We start from the raw sequence: 24,827 nt of genomic DNA, 5'->3' as shown, positions 1-24,827 counted from the left end.
ACAAATATGTATGATCGATAGCAAATCAACATTTGAGTGATGCACAGACATCCCATATCAGCTGAATCATATTATAAAACTCTAGTCTAAGCCGCATAGCAAAACATTACTGCTTATCAAATACTGCCAGATGTTGAATATTGCCTCATAAGTTGAATAGAAGTACAAAATATGTTTGCGGAAATATGATAGGAAAGTTCACAGAAGAAGACAATAACTTGAAGGAGAAATATTGATCAATTAAATATTGATTGATATTTAATTAAATAAATTAAAAGAGGATTTTTACAAATGCGGATTGACAGCCTATCTTATCCAGCATCTCATTTTCCATGTTGATCAATGAGATGCTTAGAAAGAACAAAGGAAGACACGAGGGTTTCCTTTTGCTTGCCTTTCTCTGTAAATGATACCGGATGATAAATTACAGAGGCATCAAGATTAGTAGTCACTGATAGTTTTGTAAGTTTCTTAAGCAGAAGTTAGAACTTGGATATGTTCCTATGATCAAAGAATGTCAGTCAGACTGGCAACCATCCATCATTGTATCCTGCATTCATGCATGGGCTAAAATTATACAGCGATATCGCCAATATTGTAAATGGTATATAAGTCTGAGTGCCATTGCAATTGCTACTGTAAGTATATTTTGTATTCAAACACCACAAATTTTCAGGCTAGCACCAAGAGTTTTCTTACGTAAAGCCCAGATGAGTAATGTTCTCTACATGGATCCATTCCCTTAAATAGGTTTCCTCTCTAAAGGAATAGCATAGCATCCTTGTTTACCTAAGAAGACATTTCTCTTCATTTGGGCAGTGAATATATATCAAACTCAGCAGTGGCTCTTAGGGCTATAGATGTTTTCCATTATTTTTCCTTCCTTCCTTCCTTCCTTCCTTCCTTCCTTCCTTCCTTCCTTCCTTCCTTCCTTCCTTCCTTCCTTCCTTCCTTCCTTCCCCAGCATTCTTCCCAGACAGTGTCCCCTACCCATTCATCTTTATTTGCCTTGTGGTTCCAAGCTCAGAGTAGAGAAAGCTGTCTGATTCAGTCCAATTGTTATAATACAGGTAGTTCTCAACTTACAACAGTTCATTTAGTGACCGTTCGAAATTGCAATGGCATTGAAAAAAGTGACATGACCATTTTTCACAATTATGAGACCATTGCAGCATCCCTGTGGTCATGTGATCAAAATTCAGATGCTTGGCAATTGACTCACATTTATGATGATTGCAGTACCTGGGGTCATGTGATCACCTTTTGTGACCTTCTGACAATCAAGATCAATGTGGAAATCAGATTCACTTAACAACCAAATTACTAACTTGACAACTGCAGTGATTGACTTAACAAATGTGGTAAGAAAAGTCGTAAAATGGGACAAAACTCATTTAACAAATTTCTCACTTTAACAACATAAATTTTGGGCTCATTTGTGGTCCTACGTAAATGACTACCTGCAACTTCTGCTTTAAATATGGTTGGGATCACTCTGGAAGCACTGAGTCAATATTGCTTCTGATTAGTAATCATTGTGATGGGTAACATATGTCTTACCCCATCCCATCATATCTCTACCCCTTTTATGAATGCTCATTTTAAATTTTCTTCCTTTGGTCACTGTGTACTAGGGCCATGCAAATTGGTAGTCAGATGATTCAGTTTTAAAATGATACAACTGAATCAAATTGACTATGGGCCCAGACGGATATGACGTAAGATTTTGAAATTAATTATAAAAACCTTCCTGTAGGAAAATGTTGTCTTAAACTCTTAAAAAAACATTATAGGATGGGATTTTGAAGGAACAAGATTTTTTTTTTGCAATTAAACGAACAGTTAAATTTGACTTACTAAGACAGAAGGAGCAAAATACTTTAACACCAGATGTATTGAAGAATACTTGTGATTAATGGACCCAGAAATTAATTTTAAAAATGCCTGACACTATAGATATAATGGTTAAAATCAATATTTTTTTATATCTTGCAATTCTTAATGAACTCTTACTCAGGTCTGAACAATAAGGCTTTAGAAATTTGTTGTATTTTAAGAGAAGGGATGAGTTATTAAAATTGTTTACACTTATTGTGATGAAAGTGGAACTCATTTTTTATACATTTCTTTTTTATTTACTTTATTTTCTTATTTTTTTTTCTTTTCTATTTCAATCTGGCAGGCCTGTATTACTATTATCCTTCTCGTCTTTCCTATTACCTATTTTTTAAGCTTCTTATGACTATAACTTTGTTGTTTGTATCTTATGATTTATGTTAATTGCTTTTATTTAGCATCCTATTATGATTTATGTTGATTGCTTATTTAGTATCTTATAACTCTCACTGAGGGCTATATCTTATGATTTATGATGTTTCTATTTTATGATTATAATCTTAGAATGTCACTTGTTGCATGTATGTACACTGGGAACTTATACACCAGAGACAAATTACTTGTGTGTCCAATCACACTTGGCCAATAAAGAACTCTATTGCATTCTATTTTATATTTTCTTTATATTATTTTTTAAATTGGTATCAATTTTTATCTTTTAACTACCAGTATAATGTTGAATGAAATTACCATAGAAATAATTCTGGAGGAATTTAATAATTTTAGTAATATGAAAATTATGCAGCCCTTCTATGTGTGAAAAGGAATAGCAATGGAATTATAGTGCAGCATGATATTGTATTCTTGTTTTATTGCAAAAAATATTCTTGATTACATTTATCTTTAAAAAACATTTCTGAAAATTTGAGATGACAAGTGAATTATAATCAAGAATAGAGTTTTTTTTTTTTACATTTCCTCTGAAGCTTTTAAGATAAAGGCACAGAACTGTTGTAGAGCTTTAATTATTATCTCATTTTTATAAAAAGTCCAACCATTGGTATCTGTTACTTAAAAATAATTAACTGATCCAAAGCTGGCCAATTGCGCCATCTGTTGGTACACTGAAGAAGCAGCAGTCTCATACCAGACCTGAAATGAGATTCAAGGCTGTTTCAGATGCGGCATGTTGGAGGGTTTTGTGGGAAGGATCTAGTACAAAATGCATTGGTTTCAATTCTGAGGAATACATGCAGATGTGATAAGCTACCTATCACTTTCAAAGACACAAGGGAACATAAATTGCTGTCACTCATGGGCCAAACCAACTGGTGTGGTGTTTTTACTATTAGACAAGAATGCTGTATGTGACCTGAACACAATTAACACTGTCTATCCTTTCCCCTAAGATGCAAAAAAGAATTATGTGATGGGACAGTATCAATTGACCCAAGTGGTGATGGGAAGCAGATAGCACATAGAAACTAGGTTAAGTTAGATTTCCTTTTCTCCTGTTCCTATTTCTTCAGGTTATTTCTCACTCTTCTAGTCTTTACATAGCACTGTTTATTCCAGGGATATGTAAAATGTATGCAACCGGTTGAAAGCAGTGCAAGTAAACCAGGAACATCTCACCAATGTAAGAGTTTATTTTACTGACTGGTTTTAAACATTAACGTTCATCTTTAATACATTGCCTACTAAGGTTAGACCTTAGGCCATCCATCAATTCAATCCACCCCATTTCTCAGCATATTTGCTGGGACCAATATGGATTTATCAGCAAAATTAGAATCCTACCTTCCAGCATGAAAATAACATTTTAAATGGCTTATTTAATATTTTAATGGTTATATTCTCATTTAAAAGTTTCACACTAAACTTCTGGTTGGGTTAAAAATACCTCTGAAAGAGAAATTCTGTGCTCTCCTTTTAATTTTTTACATATTTTTGCCTTTCATATATAAGCAGGGCTATGGGTCATATTCCATAAAACATTCAGAAGCAAGGATCATGCATGAAATGCAGGAGGACAATGAGCCTTTTAAAAGATTCTAGCCTTGGGAAGAATTTAGAAAGAGGGGTAAAAAACCACTAGGTTCACTTGAAGAAAACATTCTACATTTCTTACACATAGGTAAGTCCCATTGAGCCCTACTTCCAGATAAATGTATCAAAGTGGAATTCTAGATCACAATGGGTCTCCATAAAACATAAAAAGCTGCCAGTATTAAGCTCTAAGTGTTCAGACTGGTAAAATATACCACATAAAAAGTACATGTATGAACAAGAAATAACTGTGGTGCCAATAAATAAAACACAGGTCTCACACTGAGACAGTACACCACAAAAACATACTATAAACACAGCAATTTTACAGATTAATAACAGTTGGATAAAAAGAAACCCTGTTGTTTAATTACTAAAAAATCTAACCAAATAAGAACAAAGGCCAGTCTGATCTTTTAAAATAATTCCACAGCTCTCCCACCAAAAGTGCACTTTCAGCTGGGCTGTATATGGCTGCCTGAATATTTGTTTTATGCCCTGTTAGTTCTTTCGGAACGAGATTCTCTTTGATTTGTTCTTCAGGGTCTTAAATAACCCCTTGCTGTTCTTTGCATGCATTTTTTAAAAAAATTTGAAGGGAGTGTATCGTATCTCTATTTCCTCAATGAGAACACAGAATCCTCTCTCTGGAACTCCGATAGTCTACCAACCTTCCTTCTATAAAGTAAATCTCTAGCTTGGTGATGTCATTCTGATGCATCCTTTAAAAGACACAAAAGACACAAACATTCTCTTCTATAAGTACAATGCAATTCCTAGATTGCAAAGGAGGTAGTTACTCCATGCTTTGAAGTATTTTGATGTGATTATTTGTAGGCATCTGCAGGCTCAGCCCAACTGCTGAATGTTCCTCCTCTAGCACTGGTCCCTGAAAGGATGTTTACAATACATGACATCTCTCTGCTAGGCAAATATTGCAGAACCCATTTCAGATCTTCGAAGGAAAAGGTCTGGCATGGATAATATACACCTTCAACCTACCATTTATTTCTTCTTCCTTGATTAAAGATGCAATTGTGACATAAAATAGATGTCAAAAGCAATGCTAGGCTTTCTAATAACTTTCCCTCTTACCACAGCCCATTAGATGATTATTTATCCTTTTACGCAACGTTGAAAGGCTTGCTAAGCTTGAAGGTATATATGCCTTCAGATTTACAGGCCCCCTTGAATCAACGTCAGTCTTGGCACTGAGCAGGGCAAAACAAGTGCAAGGGACAGGTAATTCTCAAAAAGCAGAATGGGCAAAATGGCATACCTGTATCTGGAATTATTTAAGCTTTAAACAACATTTTGTAAGTGGTGGGGGTGGGATGTGGTTTCTGGATCTAAGCCCTTTTTCCTCCCTGCTGCAATTGTTTTACAACCCTGCCCAGGACTATAAGCATTCGCATCTGGTTTCCATCCCCTAGTGGGCCTTAATTGCCAACGATTCTTTAGAAGCCCTTCTCAATTATAAAAATGAAACCAAGGCTTATAAAAAAGAAAACAGCCTCCACTGACAGATCCAGCAGTCAAATGATTTTATGAACTTGCTGGCTGTAAATTTTTTACCAAACAAATAGCAAGTTTTAAGTTTCTCCTTTCCTTTGTTCCTGGCTGCTGAGATTGTTTTTCATGTGCTAATCAGTGCAACCCTAGCCGTGCCACCATACGATAGAAGGCCTTTGGCTTCTCTGCTGAGAGGTTGTCTACATACAGGTTGTCCTCAACTTATGGCCACAATTGAGACCAAAATTTCAGTTGCTAAGTGAGACATTTGTTAGGTGAATTTTGACCCATTTTACAATGTTTCTTGCACCATTGTTAAGTGAATCATTGCCGTTGTTAGTAATATAGTTGTTCAGCGGATCTGGCTTTTCCTATTGACTTTGCTTGTCAGAAGGTTGAAAAAGGTAATCGTATGACCCCAGGACACTGCAGCATGTTGCAATGGTCGTAAGTGTGAAAAACAGTCATAAATCACTTTATTCAGTGCTGTTGTAGCTTTGAATGGAGATTGAATGAACTATTGTAAGTCCATTTTTCAGCAGCACACATACTCCTAGGCATTTTTTTAATCCTGGGGTCCTATGGAGGAGCATTTGCTGTCTTTGGTCAAGGCAAAATTCACAATCCACATGAAAGCCAGCCATATGTCAGGAAAAAGTATAAGTATAAGATTAAATACCACTAACTCTGCTCTCAGCTTTTTTAGGCCTCCGACACCATTGATATATTAGATGTGAATGTGCATGATGGAAGAAAACCATTTTATTTCACGGTTAATGGTGGACCAAAATTCAATAGGGACCCCTTGTTATCCATTTAGGCACTAGCAAAACAAGCTGACAAACAGATGCATTTCTCTCGTTTTTTATCTCATTCCTTTCCCAACATTTTGCTTCTTTCTACCCTTTTTGTAGATTATTTCACCCCATTTATTTACAACCCAGTTCAGAATCCCTTGTTATCGTTTTCTTTTGGCCTAAACAACATTTTTTACAAACCCTTCTTTGAGCCTTTATTAACTCCGTACTACATCACCTCAATGTCCTGGCAACTTCAATTTTACTCCTTGGCCTTGAAATGGCTTTGCTGTATTCCAGCGCATGATTTATGCAGCCTTTTCTCACTGTTTTCCATACTGAAAAGTTTGATGTACTGCTAAGGCATCAGGCTAGAAACTGGGAGACTATGAGTTCTAGTTGCACCTTAGGCACAAAGCCAGCTGGGTGACCTTAAGCCAGTCATTCTCTCTCGGCCCTAAGAAGGAGACAATGGCAAACCACTTCTGAAATTTTTGCAGGAAAACTGTAAGGACTAGTTCAGGAAGTCACCAGGTATCAAAACTGACTCAAACACACACACAGACACACACACACACACAGAGAGAGAGAGAGAGAGAGAGAGAGAGAGAGAGGGAGGGAGGGAGGGAGAGGAAGGAAGGAAGGAAACAGATAAATATTTTGACAGGTTCCCTATTTTGTTCACTCCAATTTTCTTTTCATTCTTTCTTTCTATTCTATATGGCATGAGGATCATAGATTTATGTTCCTTGTTCTCAGTTCTTTAAAGTGGCAGAAAATACAGGTAGCCCACAATTTATGACTACAGTTGAGTCCAACATTTCTGTTGCAAGTGAATTTTGCCCCATTTTACGACCTTTCTTGCCACAGTTATTAAGTGAATCACTGCAGTTGTTAAATGAGGAATACGGTTGTTAAATGAGTCTTGCTTCCCCATTAACTTTGTTTGTCAGAAGGTCACAAAAGGGGATCCCATGACCCTAGGACATTGTAGCGGTCATAAATATGAGTCAGTTGCCAAGCATCTGAATTTTGATCACATGACCATGGGAATGCTGCAACGGCTGTGTGAAAAATGTTCATAACTCATTTTTTTCAGTGCCATTGTAACTTCAAACAGTCACTAAACGATCTGTTGTAAGTTGAGGACTACCCGTTTCATATATCATATATCACTTTGAAACTGTTCCCTTTATGCAACTCCTATAAACATCTAAGAGCTCTCCCATACAGCCAGCACTCCAATCTGTTTTGAAGCTGTCATAATTCATTCCGACAGAACCTGGACTAAAGAATATGAACCATAATACGGAAAATATGAACCAAAAATAGCATTCAGGAATCAGTGTTCTTCCTCCAAAGTAGCATGCAAGAAACACTTTTAACAAGTGTCCCACCCAAACCAGGGCCTGGAGTGCCAAAATATTTCACCTCTATTCAACACAACATTGTTGAATAAATTGTTGAAATAAATTGTTAGTACACTTCCATTTATGTTTCTAGGTCATATTATATATGTGTGTCCTTTTCCAAGGTGGTGGTGATGGAGGAGGAAACAACGTTTGCTGTAAGGCAGATAAATGCAAGGCGATCATTTATCTATTGCATCTAAGAGCCTATTTGTTGGCTCTAATCGAGGAAATCATGCTAACAATTTTGCAGTAGGCATTTTTTTCCAAAAGACCATATAACCATAGTTACATACTGGTATATAGTAGCAGGATAGGATCCTAAAGTGGCTGGAAATGGAGGGAGGGCTTGCAGTCATATTTTCCTTCATACGTGGTAAAAAAAACATATTAGTAGCTCCTCACCCCAATATAAAAATCAGAAGACTTTGATAATACTTTCAACATTAACACAATTTATTGTAGGGCATAAGCTTTCATGGGCTGTAGCTCTAGAATTTCACTAGCATGCTAGCTACTGGAAGAATTTTGAGAGTCGAAGTTCACGTAGCCTAACGTTCCTAAATTGAGAAACACAGAGTTACACAGGTCTGCAATTCAAAACAGCACAGTTTTGAGGCGAATGGGTAAATACTCCCTCCTGACTTTCACTATCTTTGCACAGTGCAGTCATCTCAAGACAGACAGCTGATTCCCAGTCACAGACACTTTTTCATCTAAGCACATCGGGTGGTATTCAGCTGGTTTGCAACGGATCGGGTGAACCGGTAGCAAGAATTTGGCGTGGGTCGCCGAACCGGTAGTAAGTTCTGGCTGGCCACGCCCTCCACCCAGTCGCCCTCCTGCCTGATGCTCGCTCACCCCACTTGCCTGCCTGACATTTGCTTTTTTTATTTTTTTTCCCCCTCCCGATAATCAGCTGTATATAAGATCAGCTGTGCCGGGATTCCCCTTGCTGAGGCCCAGGAAGGCAAAAAATGGAGGGAGGAGCTCAGCCCCCCCTCCATTTTTTGCCTTCCAGAGCCCCAGAGGAGCCTTGGGGGAGCAAAAACGCCCCCCCCCCAGGCTTCTCTGAGGCTAGGAAGCTCCCAAAACTGAGCTTGGAGGAGTCCTGCATGCCCCTCCCATGCTCTGTTCCTTTTCTTCCAGAGACCCAGAGGAGCCTTGGGGGAGCAATAATGCCCCACTAGAGGCTTCTCTGAGGCTAGGAAGCTCTCAAAACGGAGCTTGGAGGGGTGCTGCATGCCCCTCCCATGCTCTGTTCCTTTTCTTCCTGAGCCACAGAGCAGCCTTAGGGGAGCAAAAACGCGCCCCCCAAGGCTTCTCTGAGGCTAGGAAGCTCCCAAAAATGGGTGGGGGCTGGGTTGAGCCAGAGATCATCTTGGAGATATAGCAGATACAGGCAGGGGTGGGATTCTACCGGTTCTGTCCACTTCTGTAGAACCGGTTGCAGCAAACAGAGAGCATACATAGAACCGGTTCTATGTTTGCTGCTGTTTTGGCCCACCCACCCACCTGGGCTCTTACCTGATCTTTATTTCCTGTGTTTTCAACTGCAGCTGCTTTGCGGAACACAGCTGCAGTTGAAAAAGCAGGAAAAAAGGGGCTTTTCCAACCACTGCACACAGTGCTCCTCAGCTGTCCGGGCAGCTCAGCAGGTCGTAAATTGCACGCGTGCAACTCGGAATGCGCGCGCGATGCAGAGCGACAGAACCAGCAGTTATACCAGTCGGATCCCATCCCTGGATATAGGAGATAACACCAATAAAGCAGCACTATTCTGAAACAGGACTAAAGCCAGGTGCTACTGGATCCCTTGAACACACCCCATGCAAGATATTGCACTTGCAGGAAACCAGGCTAAACCTGCCATGTGTCAAAACTTATTGTTTTCCTGTATTAAGAAGAGTGGTTGGGGGATGTTTTCCTACCAGCTAGTAATCCTTGTCCTTAATGTGACTGTACACAGTAAATGAGGGCAACAGCATTTGCTGTCACTGTGCCTGTGGAAGGTAGGAACTACCATTGTGACAGCAAAGCTTACGCAAGTATAATTTTCTGCAGGCTGAAGAACTGGCAGAGAGCTGCTCTAGTTACTAGCCAGGCTCCACTCTCAGAAAAGATGAACCATATAGCAATTTTTCAACAAAAGGATCACCCTGTTGTGATCCTTACTCTCTTCTTGCTACCAAAAGCATTCCAACAGCCAGCTCTTGGGGGAGGGGGGGGGAATCAAATTGAAAACAAACCTTAGCTATACCTAATATCAAGTAGACAGTCAGTTGCCCTGTCCCAAACTGCTTTGCACTGACTACAGCTTTAGCCAATTAACTTTCCTGAGGAATTTGGGGACCCCTTCACTCTCACTTAGTAAATGTCAAAACCAGTATTAGGAACAAGCTATTGTTGTGGGGTAATCCCTTCTGAAGCCAGTTGCTCTTTGCCTGTGGCACACACTGTCCCCCACCTAGCCCCCTACCCAGAGGCTGGTGATCAAACCAGGGCTCAGAAAAGGAGGAAGGGGGGGGAGAGAGAGACTGACACAGACATCAAGGAAAACTCACATATGAAGCTTCAGATTACTTGAGTTGATCACTGTCAAATGCGTGGGAAGGAAATGTACTACTGTCTCTGACCTGAAACTTAAAGCTTTTGGCTTCCTAGAACTACAACCCACGCTCAGAAGATTTCCCATAAATTCTTCAGGTTAGTTTATTTTAGCAGCAAGCAGAGAAGAAGAGAGATATTGAATCGAATCAGGCAAATGGCTGATTTTTGACAAGTTATTTTCAATGAGTTATCAGGAAGCAGCACATATATTTCTTTCTTTATTGCTCTTGCAAAATTGAACATGTGAAAGAGTTTGAGTTTCTTGCATTCATAGCAAGCCCACTACCTGACTGATGCATCTCCCCAACCATAACATGATTTGACTTTGAATTAGAATAATGCATGAGCCCAGACATAATTTCTAACTTAATAATGAGATATATAACTATGGATATGAGCCTAGGATTCCAAACAATCAAGAATGAGTTTATAAAGATTCAAGGAGGAAAAGTGATTTTTTTTCCCTGATGGGAAAAAACCCTGAATAATGTAGAAGATATACAAGAGTGTTCTGAAGATAAATGTCAGGTAATAATCCTCCAAGGGGAGGAAATTCAAGAACAATGAGAGAAAGAAGTGGCATGAGGGTGAAACTGGTGCTTTAATTGACAAAGAATGATGAACTTTTGCTCCTGAACTAAGGCAAAATAATGGAGCTACTGTGTTTCCCTGAAAATACAACCTACCCCCAAAACAAGCCCTAGCCCGATTTTTACACCTGCACCTAATATAAACCCTACCCCAAAATTAAGGCCTAGTTAAGCTCTCCCCACTGTCTGGTTGTACAAGGTGGGGTGAGGTGCGTGTATAAAAATCAAGTTAGGGCAGGGGTGGGGGTAGAGCTGTCCCATGCACCCCACACCTGCTTAGTTTAGGACCACCGTAGCCAGACCTCCCACACCCTGACATCTGTTGTGCTGCTGTGTGACTTCTTCTGCAGCCACTTGTGGCCGCTTGCAGCTAGACACCAAGTGGCTCATTGCACCGGTGCCACCACTTGCGGCAAGAGGCTAGTGCATCGCACCAGTGCCGCTGCTCACACAAGGACACCACACAGTATGGCACGCCGGTGCCGCCGCTTGCGGCAGGATGCATGCTATGTCATGCCGGTGTTGCTGTAAGTGGCAGGACGCTGCATGGCTCATAGCGCTGGTGCATCCATTTGCAAGAGGATGCCCTGTGGCACATTTGTGTCGATGCCGTGAGTGGCCATGAGCAACCACGAAAGAAATTGGGCAGCAGCATGACAGGTGTTGGAGCGTGGGAGGCCTGGCTGCGGTGGTCCTAAGGTAAGCGGGTAAGACATCCCCCCAAAATAAGACTTGGTGCTTATTTTGGGGGTTCCCAAAAGAAAATAAGACCGGGTCTTATTTTCAGGGAAACACGTAATAAATAACTATAGCTTTTATTTCTTTGTTGTTGTCGTGGAAGCATATTTATACCTGTTCCTCATTCAGATTTTCCCAGTATGCCAAATATGAAATTGAAAAACTAGGCATCACCTGTATGAGTCTGACATTAGCATGCAAATATGGAAGGATTTCCCTGATCAAGGTAGTGGTGATAATCTTTTTGATGGTCCTACTTTCTATGCAGTCCTTCAGTCCAAGCACTGTTTCTTCAAATTGATGCTTAAAGAATATCTGCAGCAGCAGAGTAGAAAGTATCCAAGTTACAGTATTCAGTTACCTGCTAGAAAGGCCGCTGAGCACTTCAAGGCTGCTTCTTCCTGCAAAGAAATGTGTTTCAGTCTTTTTATCTGCTGAGAATCAGGCACACAAAGAGAATGACTTTATTCAAGACTGATAGTAGTAGAGATGTTGAAGATTATAATCCTTTACCTGCTTTATTTACTAAGCCTCACTGAATCTCATTGTACTAGAACCTCCTGGCTAGTTCCATGATGATTTTAAACCCCAAAGGCTTGGAATTTTATTTAAAGAACTACCCACAAGAAGGTGCAAAATGTGAGCCTTCCTTCCTTCCTTCCTTCCTTCCTTCCTTCCTTCCTTCCTTCCTTCCTCCCTCCCTCCCTCCCTCCTCTTTCTCTAATGAAAGAAATATGGATGCAAAAGCACTTTTTGATACATCCTAGAATATTCAGTGAAGAAACTTGAGCTATCCTCAATGAGCAGACAATATTTCTGATCTGATGAAGATCATGGCTTTGTGTGCAAGTTTTGTGCTCAGCCACTAGCACCACAGACCAATTTTTTTTTTAGAGATAATGGAAGAATTACTATTTGAGACAGTATGTCAAGCAGGCTAGATAATAGTTGAATGACTAAATATTCTCTTGTGCTGTTAGGTAGCTATTGCATGGCTTCTGCATACCAACAAAGCTCTACTTTAAATATGCTTTTAAAATATTATGGACTATATTTCTTTTAGAGGTTAAATCTCTATAATAAGGCATTTGCTGCTTTAGCTAATTACATGCTATTGTTTTAAATAAAACAATCAACCCTAAGAAAGTTTATACCATTGTGGGTATTTACTCTTAGTAACTCTGTTGTTACATGATTGCAGTCTATCTGTCTATCCATCCAAAATGACATTAACACACAAGTATCCACCCCCCCCAAATATATTTCTTGAATTTTATCTCAAGGTTACCCACAGTTCCAGTATATGAACGTACGCTCCATTCATAGCTCATACATTCACTTGCTATCTTTCCCAAATTATCACCCTTTCCCTTCTTTCTTATCTCCCTTATGATTGTATCCTGTCCCATTGCATCCCCACCAAGCTTAATCTGCTCTCCAAGATTATTTGGCTCACCAATGCTGCAATCTCATTTATTCTTTCTCTCTTTTAATCTGAGTGGCTGGGCTTCCCACGGATAAAGAAGAATGGTAGCTACAGTAGATGGAAACAGATGGTGGGCAGCTATATAAGTTTAGGCTGTAATGATAGGTGGAGAGTGCATTCAGAGTGGAGACTGAAGGCATTATGGCACCCACTCACTTTGCATTAGAGAATAATACTGTATTTAGTTTTCCCCCTTTCCTTGAAGTTCTCCAAATAGTATTTGTCTTATCTGATTGAAATAAGTTTTAATTCTTCTAGTTTGGGCTAACTGTGCACACCTTCACCTACCAGAAACAGTCAGAAGTAGAGGGGGATGGAAGGTCTGTTTGCCTAGGCCTCAAAATTGACCTAGGCCTCTGAGAGCTATCACACCTGGGCTGCAAAAATTTTAACCGCATCTGCTAGTCCTATACACGGATAACCACTTTTTAACCCCAAATTTGGTAGTCCTATTCTTAATAGTGCAATTTAGCAATAGCCAAAACAAATGGACCCCCAAAGATGTCGTTTTTTTGAATGGAAAACATCAGGTTGCTTTCAGGCCAATTAAAATTATGCTCTGCTTTTCTGTTGAATCATTCCCACTGCTTTAAGAGTCAAGCAGCCCAAAGACCAGGCATGCTATGTTATTTATAATAAAGCATTTTCAATATATAACAGTACTTTAGAGACAGTGCAGGGATGCAGGGTTTTAATCAGTCTGGAGGAATTATGACTCTTCATATTGTGATATATGACAGAGATGCATATATAAGCAATGTTAATCTTTCAGGATTACTGTGGGAAGATACTTGAATTTTGTTTTTATTTTTCCACTGATGATCTAAGCAGCCAACATTTTTGCTGTGTGCATGCAATCAGTTCTGGTGAATTGAGTGATCTCTCTAATAGAAGACTCCCTCTTCTAAATCTAATGAAGGAAGGAAACCCCAACATCAAGGGGGACTACAGTTCTTTGCCCTCCTGGATCACAAAAGATCAACCTAAATGGTGCCCAAGAGGGCGCATGGTTTAAAGACAGAGAAACTCAGCAGATTTGAAAGCATGAATTAGGTTTTTGAGCAATGTTTCTCTGAGCATACAGCACTCACATAATTAATCAGAATAGAGCTGGAGGGGGCTGGAAATCCTGGGTGCTACTACAGAACTAGTTGAGCTGATATTTTGACTCATCAGATCATTTGTGTTCCATTTCATTGTGCATAATTTTGAGATGTGGGCTCTTTTTTAATAGGTTCAAAGTACTGTATATACTCTTTGCAAAATTATAGCTGGTCAGAAGTCCTGATCTGCCATCTAGTGGGCAATAAAAGAATATCTCCTGCTATAGTTTAATTTCAGGAAATAAAATCATACAGTAGTTTAGATACACATAAAAGTAGAAGGCAGTTCTTTCGTTAGCAAGCACATTTCCTCAAACAAAAGGCAGGGGCGTTTAATTAAATTGAGGAACGGCTCCTTTTTACTATCCTACTTGAACTGATAAACGTGCAAATATCCTCCTCCCCCCCCCCAGCTGTATTTATTTGGCTCCGCCTCTTTTTCTCCTCTTTCCTCCACCCATCTCTATGAAATTAAGCCAAAGGCAGAGGCTCAGTAACCTCCGCTTTTCCTGCAAGGATCAGTGAAAGAGAGGTAGGGAACAAACTAAGAGGAATTCATGCAAAGGAATGTGCTTGGTGTTTTTGTCGGTAATACTGAGTTGCTTTGCTCCCAGCTGGCCTTTAAGAATTGATGCAAGCCACGTTAGGAGAAAAGTAATTTCACGATGTGAACGGAGCTGCTCTAGAACAGTGTTTCTCAAAGTGTGGTCCTGGCACTTTTGGTGGTCCCTCCAAGACCCTCTCAAGGGTCCGCTGGTCAAAATTATTTGCCAGCCTATATTGCATAATACAATATTTAAATTTCATCAAACGATTTTGAGAAACTGCAGCAAATGCATCATTTTAATACACTTAATATAACTGTAACCCATTCAAACAAAAGGGAGTCCTCCATATTTTTTTCAAAGTGGGAAAGAATCTGAGAGAAAAAGGTTTAAAAACACTGTTGTAGAGTAAGTTAAACCATTACCCATTCCCACATAACTATTAACCAAAGATTGTCTTAACCATGGTTTGTCAAGTAAGCCCCAATGGTCTTATTTACTTCTCAGGCATAAAACATATTTAGTCCAGATGTGTGAACTCAACCAATTTGACTAAATGGTTCTTCAGAGACTGAAAATCTTTCTAATCACTTATTACCTTATTTTTTTCCTTTACATTTTTTGGAAATGGAAATGTGGACTAAGCCTGGTCTCCCCTCCCTCGGATCTCTTTGTCTCTGGTGTCAACCTTCTCTTGGTCATTGCTATCTGTTAGCGGGAAACATTTACAACTCAGGGGCCTGTAACAAGGGACTCTGCCTTTGATCTGATCCCCTTTCACACCCCCCTTTGCTTTCTATAAATCTCCCCCCCCATCTCCTTTCCTCTTTGCCTTTTATTTCAGTACTTTAAAATCAGGGCTAAAATCCCTGAGTGCTAGAAGGGCAAATGTACCTAAGTTACATAAATGAAAGCTTTTGAAACCGTCCAGCAACTTTCGGGCATTTGAAAATATTTTTTCCTTCCTTTTGGAGTTCTTCAACACCTAATCTCATCTAGGTATAAAACCACACCTTTTTTGGACTTTGTTGTGCTCATGTATGGTGATGTGGCAGCGAGAGGGAGAGGTGGGGGGTTGGGGATTGTTGTTTAGCTGATGATACATGTGTGTCTCTCTGTGTGTTTGTATGTGTATGAGTAGTAGGATAAGATGAAAGACCATCCAGATAAACTGATCAGAGACACACCTAAAAGGGTGGCTGTGCAGGTATTATGATTTAGATCTACTTATCCCCACCCCCCAAGGCAGAAATGGAATGTAGAGGTCTCAGCATCGAAGTTGAATGAAGATTTCGTGCTTTTCAAGGATATGAGCTCTTGAGAGCAATGAAATCATGCTAGTAGTAAAGAAATGCAGAAAACTTGGATTTCATATTTGGATTGCAATGGGCAGGGAGACACAGGAAGCCTTCCCTTGATTTTGGAGTTGTTTTGTGGCTTCACTACCTGTTTAACAAAATAATAGAGATAGGATCTGGCTAACATTTGCTGGGATTTATGGATTAGTAGATTTCTTTAAAGTCGTCCTCCACATTCATGGATGGAGCGTTAAATGAATTTAAAATATATTGTGCCTGGAGCTGCCTATCCAGATTTACAACATCATAATGCAGACATTTGGCTCAGTGTGTGTATGTGTGTGTGAATATGTACATGCTGTATTTATCACATTTGGTATACAGTATGTTAAATTACATGTGTATTTTGAACTAGAACATAGAGAGTTCCTATTTTTTTCTGGGGGAAAATATTGCTGTTGGATGTTTTGCAAACCCAAACCTCCAAAGTTTTAGAACAGCAGCCTTGTTGTCAGTTTAATATTTCAGAGTTAATGAATTCAGTGGAAACATATCACTGTATATTTACATTGTTTTTGTTCAGCTATAATTGTAAGTTCAGATGTGCTTTGTATTCAGGATCAGCAGAACTGGACAAAATTAGGGCATTTCAACCTGTACTACATGCTTGTGAGTAGAGTACACTAGGAAGGCAGGTTGCAAAGAACCTGGAGTGATTCCTTGTACAATCTCTTGTTCTTGTTTCTGGTCGAATAGTTAAGCTGTGTTTGTTTTCTCTTTTTTGCATTTGACAATCTAATTTGTGGTATACAGAATGAAAATGTCTAGTTTTATAGACATTTTAGATTTATATTTTAATGCAATATTTGTATAATATATGAACATGAACATTCTATTATATATAAAGCTTAAAAGTATTGAAAATAACTAGAAAAAGGAAAAAATTCTATCAATATTAATAACAATTGAAGATGCGAATGTTGCAAACATAAAATATGTTACTTTTCATCCAAAATTGAGCATAATATTAACTGTGTTTTGAGGTAATAGTTTCAGTGTAAAACTATAATATTAAGATCACTATTTTATTAGTATATATGTTCGTGTGTGTCTGCGCGCGCACAGACACACACACACACACACACAGAGAGAGAGATGGATGTTGATAAAAGGAAGTATTGTAAGAACTGAAGCAAATTTAACAAAAATTAAAATACCTAAAAAATTAGATAAGAGATAATAATAAACCAAACTATTGATTTTTGACAATCTCCTTTTCTACATTTGCTAATTTGTGATGTTTGTAAACATTCAGGGCCCTTAAAAACTATTCTGTAACTAGTTATATTTATTATGCTGTGTGATGTATGTATGAGAACTATTATTTAAATTTTGTTAAACTTCTATTTGTTTTTCTTAACATCCCTCCTTTCTTTTTGAGATTTGATTTTATCCTTCCACCTATTTGTAAATACATCAACCATGGTGTGTTCCAGCCTTCACTAATTCTTGCTGTGTTTTTAATTTGTTTGCTGAATCTGAGTCAACCATATCTGCATAAATATTACATTTTTCCTGTAATTATCCCAACATGAAAAAAGCATTTTAAGGCAGAAAGTAGGGATGAAATGGTTGAGTTTATTATTCCTGTTGTGGCAATTCCATATTTTATCAAACTGTCTAATGACAAGCCCTTTTAAGATTTTTATCCTTCTTTGTCCTTCTGTGCAATATCAATGATGTCCATTAGCTAAACCAGCCCCTTCCAAAATTGCCATTCTACTATTTGAACCATTTTATCCACTCTCTTATCTATGGCAAGCAACTTGCTTTATGATACAGTTTTAGACTGGAAAGGATGAAACTACTCCTCTTTTTGGAATTTTTGTAAAAGAAAATGGTTTATTTCTGGGTCTTTTCCCACTCTGTAGGGATTTACTGACAGGTGTTTTTTTTGCCATTTTTGTGAGATTTTCTCTGAAATTTTAAGCAGACATCTAGATTTCCTATGTGTAGAAAAATCTACTTCCATCTGCTTCTCTTGTATTCTTTCTATTTTAACTGACATATTCTCTTGGCAAATATTTGGGACTTATCCTCATGCTATCCTTCACTGCACTATGAACATGCTCCAGGACCCATTGTCCTCATGACATCATCGTGCTTCTAGCCCATAGCTGAGGCAAGTTGGAAGTTATCTTTAACTGTTCCAGGTCTAGATGAACGTTTTCCCACTTCTGAAAACCATCTGGCATTCTTTATGCTCCACTGCCAATCAGATGAGGACTGGGATATGCCCAGCTACTGTTAGCTTGTCCTCTTTCCTCCTGCCCTCCCTAGCTATTTTGGCTGGAACTGTAGAAGAGATTAATTCCTGGCTTTCACAGAACCAGCTGCCTGAAAATTCCTGCCAGCATGTTCCAAACAGGCTGATCACCTTCATGTTTCTGATACACAAAGGGTCGGCATTTTTTGAGCATGCTAGATCTGTGTTTAAAAAACAGGAACAGCAGCTTATTGAAAACATGTAGTCCTATGCTCTAGAGCAGGAGTCGCCAACCGGTGGGTGCGGCCCATTGGTGGGCCGTGAGAAAATTTTGGTGAGCTGCAGAGAAATCTCACCCCGCAGAGAAATCTCACCCACAAAGCAATTAATCCAGGCTGTGCAGAAACACAAGGCTAGACCGCCCACATGGCCCGCGGGAACCCTTCCTGCCCACTCACTCCTTACCCGGTATACTTGCCTGCTAAATTGCTATTTTTCCTTTTTCCGACCATCATCTGTTCTGCTGTGCTGGGAGACTTAGATTAGCTAGGAAGCAGGAAATGGTTGGATTTCTTGCTTTCTAGCTAGTCTTTAGATCTTCGGCTCAGCACAGCTGAACCTCCCTTAGGACTGAAGGTTTGCTTGCAAGCAAATTCAGTGCAGACTCATGCAAGCAAATTTGAAAGACTGAGCTAGCCGATGGCAGATAGATAGATCACTGAATGATTCTGTGAGCAACTCAATCTGCCTGCTTTGCCTGATTTTGGGTAAAAGTTGCTCTTTTTATATAAAAAATTCAATATTTACATGTATGGTGTGTTGTGAGTTAATTTTGTGAGTTTGCTTGCTAGCAAATTTTGTGTGACAGACTGAGCTAGCCAATGGCAGATAGATAGGTCTCTGAATGAATCTGTGATTCTGTGAGCAACTCAATCTGCCTTCCTGCTTTGCCTGATTTTGGGTAAAAGTTGCTCTTTTTTATAAAAAAAAAATCAATATTTACATGCATGGTGTGTTGTGAGTTAATTTTGTGAGTTTGCTTGCTAGCAAATTTCATGTGACAGACTGAGCTAGCTAATGGCAGATAGATAGGTCTCTGAATGAATCTGTGATTCTGTGAGCAACTCAATCTGCCTTCCTGCTTTGCCTGATTTTGGGTAAAAGTTGCTCTTTTTTATAAAAAAAAATCAATATTTATATAGATATTTATAATATTTACATACAAGCCATGCCCACCCAGTCACATGACCACCAAGCCACACCCACAAATTAGGCCATGCCCACAGAACCAGTTAGTGGCTCCTGGGATCTAAAATTATGAGTTTGGTGGTCCCTGAGATCCAAAAGGTTGGCGACCCCTGTTCTAGAGAAGGCCCATTTAAACTGGGAAAGAACTGGTTTCTACCCATTAGCGCTCATGAATACATTACTGCTTTTCCACTGCTGACAAAGATGTTCACAAGACCACACTTAAATAAAATACATCGATACTTTTCCAGTTTGTATTACTTTTGTGCAATGGCCTGTTTTACCTACTCCTATGTCATGGTGCCTTTTCTGGTAGCCACAGCCCTTCGTTGTCATTTTTATGTAGAAGTAGATCGAGATGGAACTTATTACTTATCACTTCCTCTTATTTCATCCCTTACTTATACCTGGTAGCCTGACTGGCAGGTCAGAAGGGCAGAGATTGACCTGTGTTTATGCATGCACGTGTGTGTGCGTGCTCTTCCAATTTCCCTAGTAGAAGAGCTTCCTCCTGCTTCACCCCATATCCCTCCTCCAAGCTTGCCATCTGCCAGCTCAATTATTTTTGAACATGCATTATTTCAAAATACCCACTTATACTTGCCCAGTCCTGTCCTCCCACCTCTTAAAGGTAGTGATTTGTGAAAGACGGAACAAACTCAGTGGACTCCACCAATCACTTTCCTTAACTTTTTCTACTCAAAACCTGTAACGCAAGTCCCTCTTGCCAGCTTTGTTACTGAGACAGAATAGGACTCTTGGGTGAGGCAACTACTTTTATGCTGGCATGCCGTATCCTTCTGCTTACTCAAGGGCTCTTGCTCTTTAACTTGATTACTTGGACCTGCCCCTTACAAACTGCTGTATTCTACTATAGCCATCAGGTGGCAGCAAAGTCAATATTCATTTGTCTGTTTACAATATATCTACTTACCCTTGGCTACCATGCCATTTTTGAAATTTGGGGCAAAAGCAATAATCAATCATTCAGGTGTGTAAAGTCTTTTTGGGTGGCAATGCCCATTTTCCACAATTACCAAGCTCATGATGTGCAAGTATATGGGAATTGTAGTTTGATCTGTGCAAACCACAACAGCCTGCAAGAATTCTTTTTTTAAAGCATTCTTTTCATGCTCAGTATTGATCACACAGTACAATCGTTGTAGTATTCATACTATTGATCAGTACAGCTGCTCCCTCAGTGTGCCATCTTCTGGTGGAAGGCTGTCAATATGGGAACAGCAAAGAGCTTTTGCCTGCGTTCAAACCAACTAGTCTCTTTAGCATTCTCTGACAGACATCGATGGAGCGATGGTAACCAAGTTGCCAATTGCAATCTCTGATTTCTCTGATTAAAAGACAGCCTACATTTGACCCTTGGCAAACTGTTATCAGTCGGAAAAGCATGCTACTTCATCACTTTGACCATGTGCTCTATTAAGATTTCAATCAGAATAGAGTTGGAAGGTACCTTTGAGGTCTTTTAGTCCAACCCACTGTTCAAGCAAGAGACTCCACATGTATGAAATGTACTTGTCTTACTTCAGACCCAAGAAATATATACTGGAGTCCATAAACTGTAGTATATTTCCATATAATGTAGTATATCTCTCAAAAGAAGTACATGTTTTTTTTTTTTATGACGTGCATGATACAAATACAAATACTTGATACCTGATGTTCCATCTTTCTGGGAAACACCTGTCATGATGGTTAACTTGATATTTCTTTCATTGTAGTTGCTCATGGGTTTAAATCACAGGTGGTATCATATGAACAGAATACATAAAAGAGTTGGAAGGGACTTCAGAGGTCTTTTAGTCTAACCTCCTGCCCATGGCAAAAGTTCCTTTCATTCCAGAGAGATGACTATCCAAACTCTTTTTTAAAAAAAAACAACCCATCATTGATGGAGAACCCACAACTTCTGAAGGCAATCTGGGTCCACTGATTGATTGTTCTCATTGACAAGAGATTTCTCTTTAATTCTTGGTTGCCTCTATCTTAAGCTTCCATCTGTTCCTTTTTGTCTTGCTCTCAGGTGCTTTGGAGAATAAGTTGTCCCTCTTTTCTGTGACCAATAACAACCAACTTGAATAGATGAGTCTAGATCAGGGATGTCAAACTCATGTCATCATGGTGGTGTCATGTGACTTATATGGACTTTCCCCCCCTTTGCTAAACTGGGCGTGGGCGTGGCCAGCATGGGCTGGGAGTTTGACAGCCCTGGTCTAGATGGATGAATTTTGACTATGCCTTCAGCTGCAGAGTAACTGTGGATAGTTGATCATTCCAACTGGGATAAAGGAATCTCTCTCTGCAACTCATTAGAAGTGGAACAGTCTCTCTGCTGTCATGATAGATACAAACTCAAAGTTAACCGCACCAAACTTGATTGCAGGAAATACGACTTCAGCAATAGAGTGGTCAATGTCTGGAATACTCTACCCGACTCTGTAGTTTCTTCCCCAAACCCCAAAAACTTTAACCTTAGACTGTCTACTATTGACCTCACCCCTTTCCTAAGAGGTCTGTAGGGGGCGTGCATAAGCGCACCAACGTGCCTACCGTCCCTGTCCTATTGTTTCTCTTAATCTTCTTTTATTTTTCTTACATGTACCCATTTCATGTATTCACAACTATGTATACACTTATACTTATTATCTTGTAAACAATTGGCAAATCAAATAAATAAATAAAAATAAATAAATGATGGTTTCCTAGAAAACTGATGATGGATGAAGCCATAAAGCAGTAGCCTTCAGCTCTCCAGTCATCTAGTTTTAAATGGCTCTCTCTGTATATTATAGCAGGAATTTGGTAACTCCTTAAAATTCAGTCCATTTTTTATCAAACCTAGCTGGTCTGATAAAGATCCATCTTTAGCCCTATTGGGTATCCATTCTCAGTACTTTAGCTACTTATTTATCTTGTAAGACTGTGATCAAATTGAATGCAAGACTCTAGATCAAATTGAATGCAGTAATGGGTACTGGTTCACAAATTGAAGACCAATCTTTTGGAAGATGCCCAGAGATGTACCAAAATATACCTGTTAGAAAAATATTTGATTTTGGGGGGGTATTTGAGGTTTATATCCATTGCAGATAACAGCACAAAAGATTTTGGATGTCCACTTATGGATCAAAAGAAGGGAGCCCTCCTTGGCAATCACTCTTAATTACACCCTCTGGGCTGATTAAGTCTTCTTTGATGTCATATTATGGACTCTCTCCACATGCTGGGAAGCAAATAATGTTTGCTCACAAAAAGTTTCACTGAAGTTATATAATTTATGTTCTGGATCAAAACAGATCAGGCAAAAGTAAGTGCTATGTTAATAAATGCCTGCTAAATCTGATTGGTAACAGCATATGCTGAGCAATGTTCAGTCCCAAGAGACTAATCTTTGTGTCTGTGTGTCTCCATATATATTTACTCAAATGTGCATAATAAACTACATATATGAGAGAGAAAGGATTAATTGCACAAGGGTAAATGACAATGAAAACAAAGTCATTTTGAACAACCACATAAACTTGATGTAAGATCCTCGTTATATATCCTTTCTCTGTAAAGATTTGTGGTTAAGAAGAAATGATGTTATTTTCAAGTTATGAGATTAAAATGCAAGCATATGCAAAATACTGAAGTTAATTGCTCAGGGCAGCATTTCCCCAACATCCTACCCAGATTCTGAACTTTATGCTCCACGATCCTGGTATTTTTATTCTCTGAGGTTGCTGGGAATGGATGGAAACCATTAGACAATTCCAAAGGTGTTTATTAAGTTTATGCTTTTTCAGACATCTCCTTTTCTGAACTTTTGAAAACTGCCTGCCACATCTGGCTGTTGGCAAAGGCATAGCTTGTCTTCTTTTAAACTTTTCCAGCCTAGTGCATACCATATGAGCTGGACTACTGTTTGACGAATTCTAGGCCTTCATGGCTACAGATGGGGAAGGCCAACTTATCAACAAAACATTAAGTTGAAACATATTTGTTATGTGTTCCTCAATACTTGGAGCACAGGAAAGGAAGAATTGCTAACTTTTTTTTGCTTCAAGCACCCCCCTCCTTTTTTCTTCATGTATAGGTCTGGAATGCTTCTGTCATATTATTGATGACAGTTGTACCCTTTGGGGGGGGGGAGAACAAATATTCAGTTGGCTGTCACTCTTGCAGTTTGGTCATGATTAGGTCTTTGAGGTCTCTCTGGTGAAAGGGGCCTGCAGTGTGACATTCTTCCAGCTGTATGCACTGTCATTGCTCTCCTCCCAGATCTGCCCTGTCCCGAGCTATCTCACAGTTATTGGATGTTCACTTTCTGTAACCCAACCCAGCCTGATCAGCCTGAGATGAAGTTAGCGGTGTCTGTCCCTCGCTGATTATAAGCTGAGGTATGAACTTTTGTGAAGCTGATTCTTTATCATGGACTGAGTCCTGCTGGTTCTTCCATTCATCGTTGTTTGTGGAGCTCCTTTTAAACATCAATATTCAAAGTGTACAAGGTGGTCTTTATCTTCCCTTAAAAAGCTTAGGTAGAAGCCTGTCTTGGAGACCTGTTTTTTCCCCTTCCTCTATTGATTTGCCTTCCCAAAACTAGGGCAGTCTTTCTTTTGTTTCCCCAGCATAGCCAACTGGGAATTTTAAGAATTATACTAGAAACATAGTTGGAGAGAGGGGCAGGGTGAGTAAAGGTTGCCACAGGATAAGATGAATCCAATTTTAAGTTGGTATTATCTCAGTGAAATTGTGTGCTGTGATGTCATTGTAAAACTGGAAAAAAGCCTCAGGGCAGATTTTAAAAATCTAATCCTCATTTAAAGGGATTACATGAAGATGTAGAATATGTTGAACATTTAATGAACTTAATAATACATAACTAAACATTTGGGGGATTTTTACTCCATGCAATTTAGAAGAGATCTCTTCCATACTAAATGTTCACACCAATCCTGAATTAACTCCCTCTTTCCATTATTCCATGCTGCCATTTGTTTGTAGTATTAGAACTATTTTTTTTCAGGGTTAACTGCAGTAAAAGCAGGTGTGCTTTGAGACTGGTTTTCAACTGGAACTGCTGAAGTTTTGAAAACTTTGGGGATGTGCTATTCCTGCATTAGAGGGAGCTCTGCTTCTGGCTCCTGAGCTACAACTGACCTGATAGGTCCTTTAAATGGAATGTTGGCTTGGTAGCTTTGCATCTGCCCTAATCCCAATATGGATAATCATTGCCCTAATCAGTGTGGATAAATTTGTAATAAGTCGTGAGAGGATAATAGTGAAATATGTTCAAATCGTTGGGTTTTTTGTTGTAGTGATTATTTGGAGAAGCTA

Source organism: Notechis scutatus, chromosome 2, assembly GCF_049901735.1.
Source record: "Notechis scutatus isolate UNSWTSFEM ecotype Mainland chromosome 2, rNotScu1.2, whole genome shotgun sequence".
In the NCBI taxonomy this organism is placed as follows: Eukaryota; Metazoa; Chordata; class Lepidosauria; order Squamata; family Elapidae; genus Notechis; species Notechis scutatus.
This window is presented reverse-complemented; position numbering follows the sequence as displayed.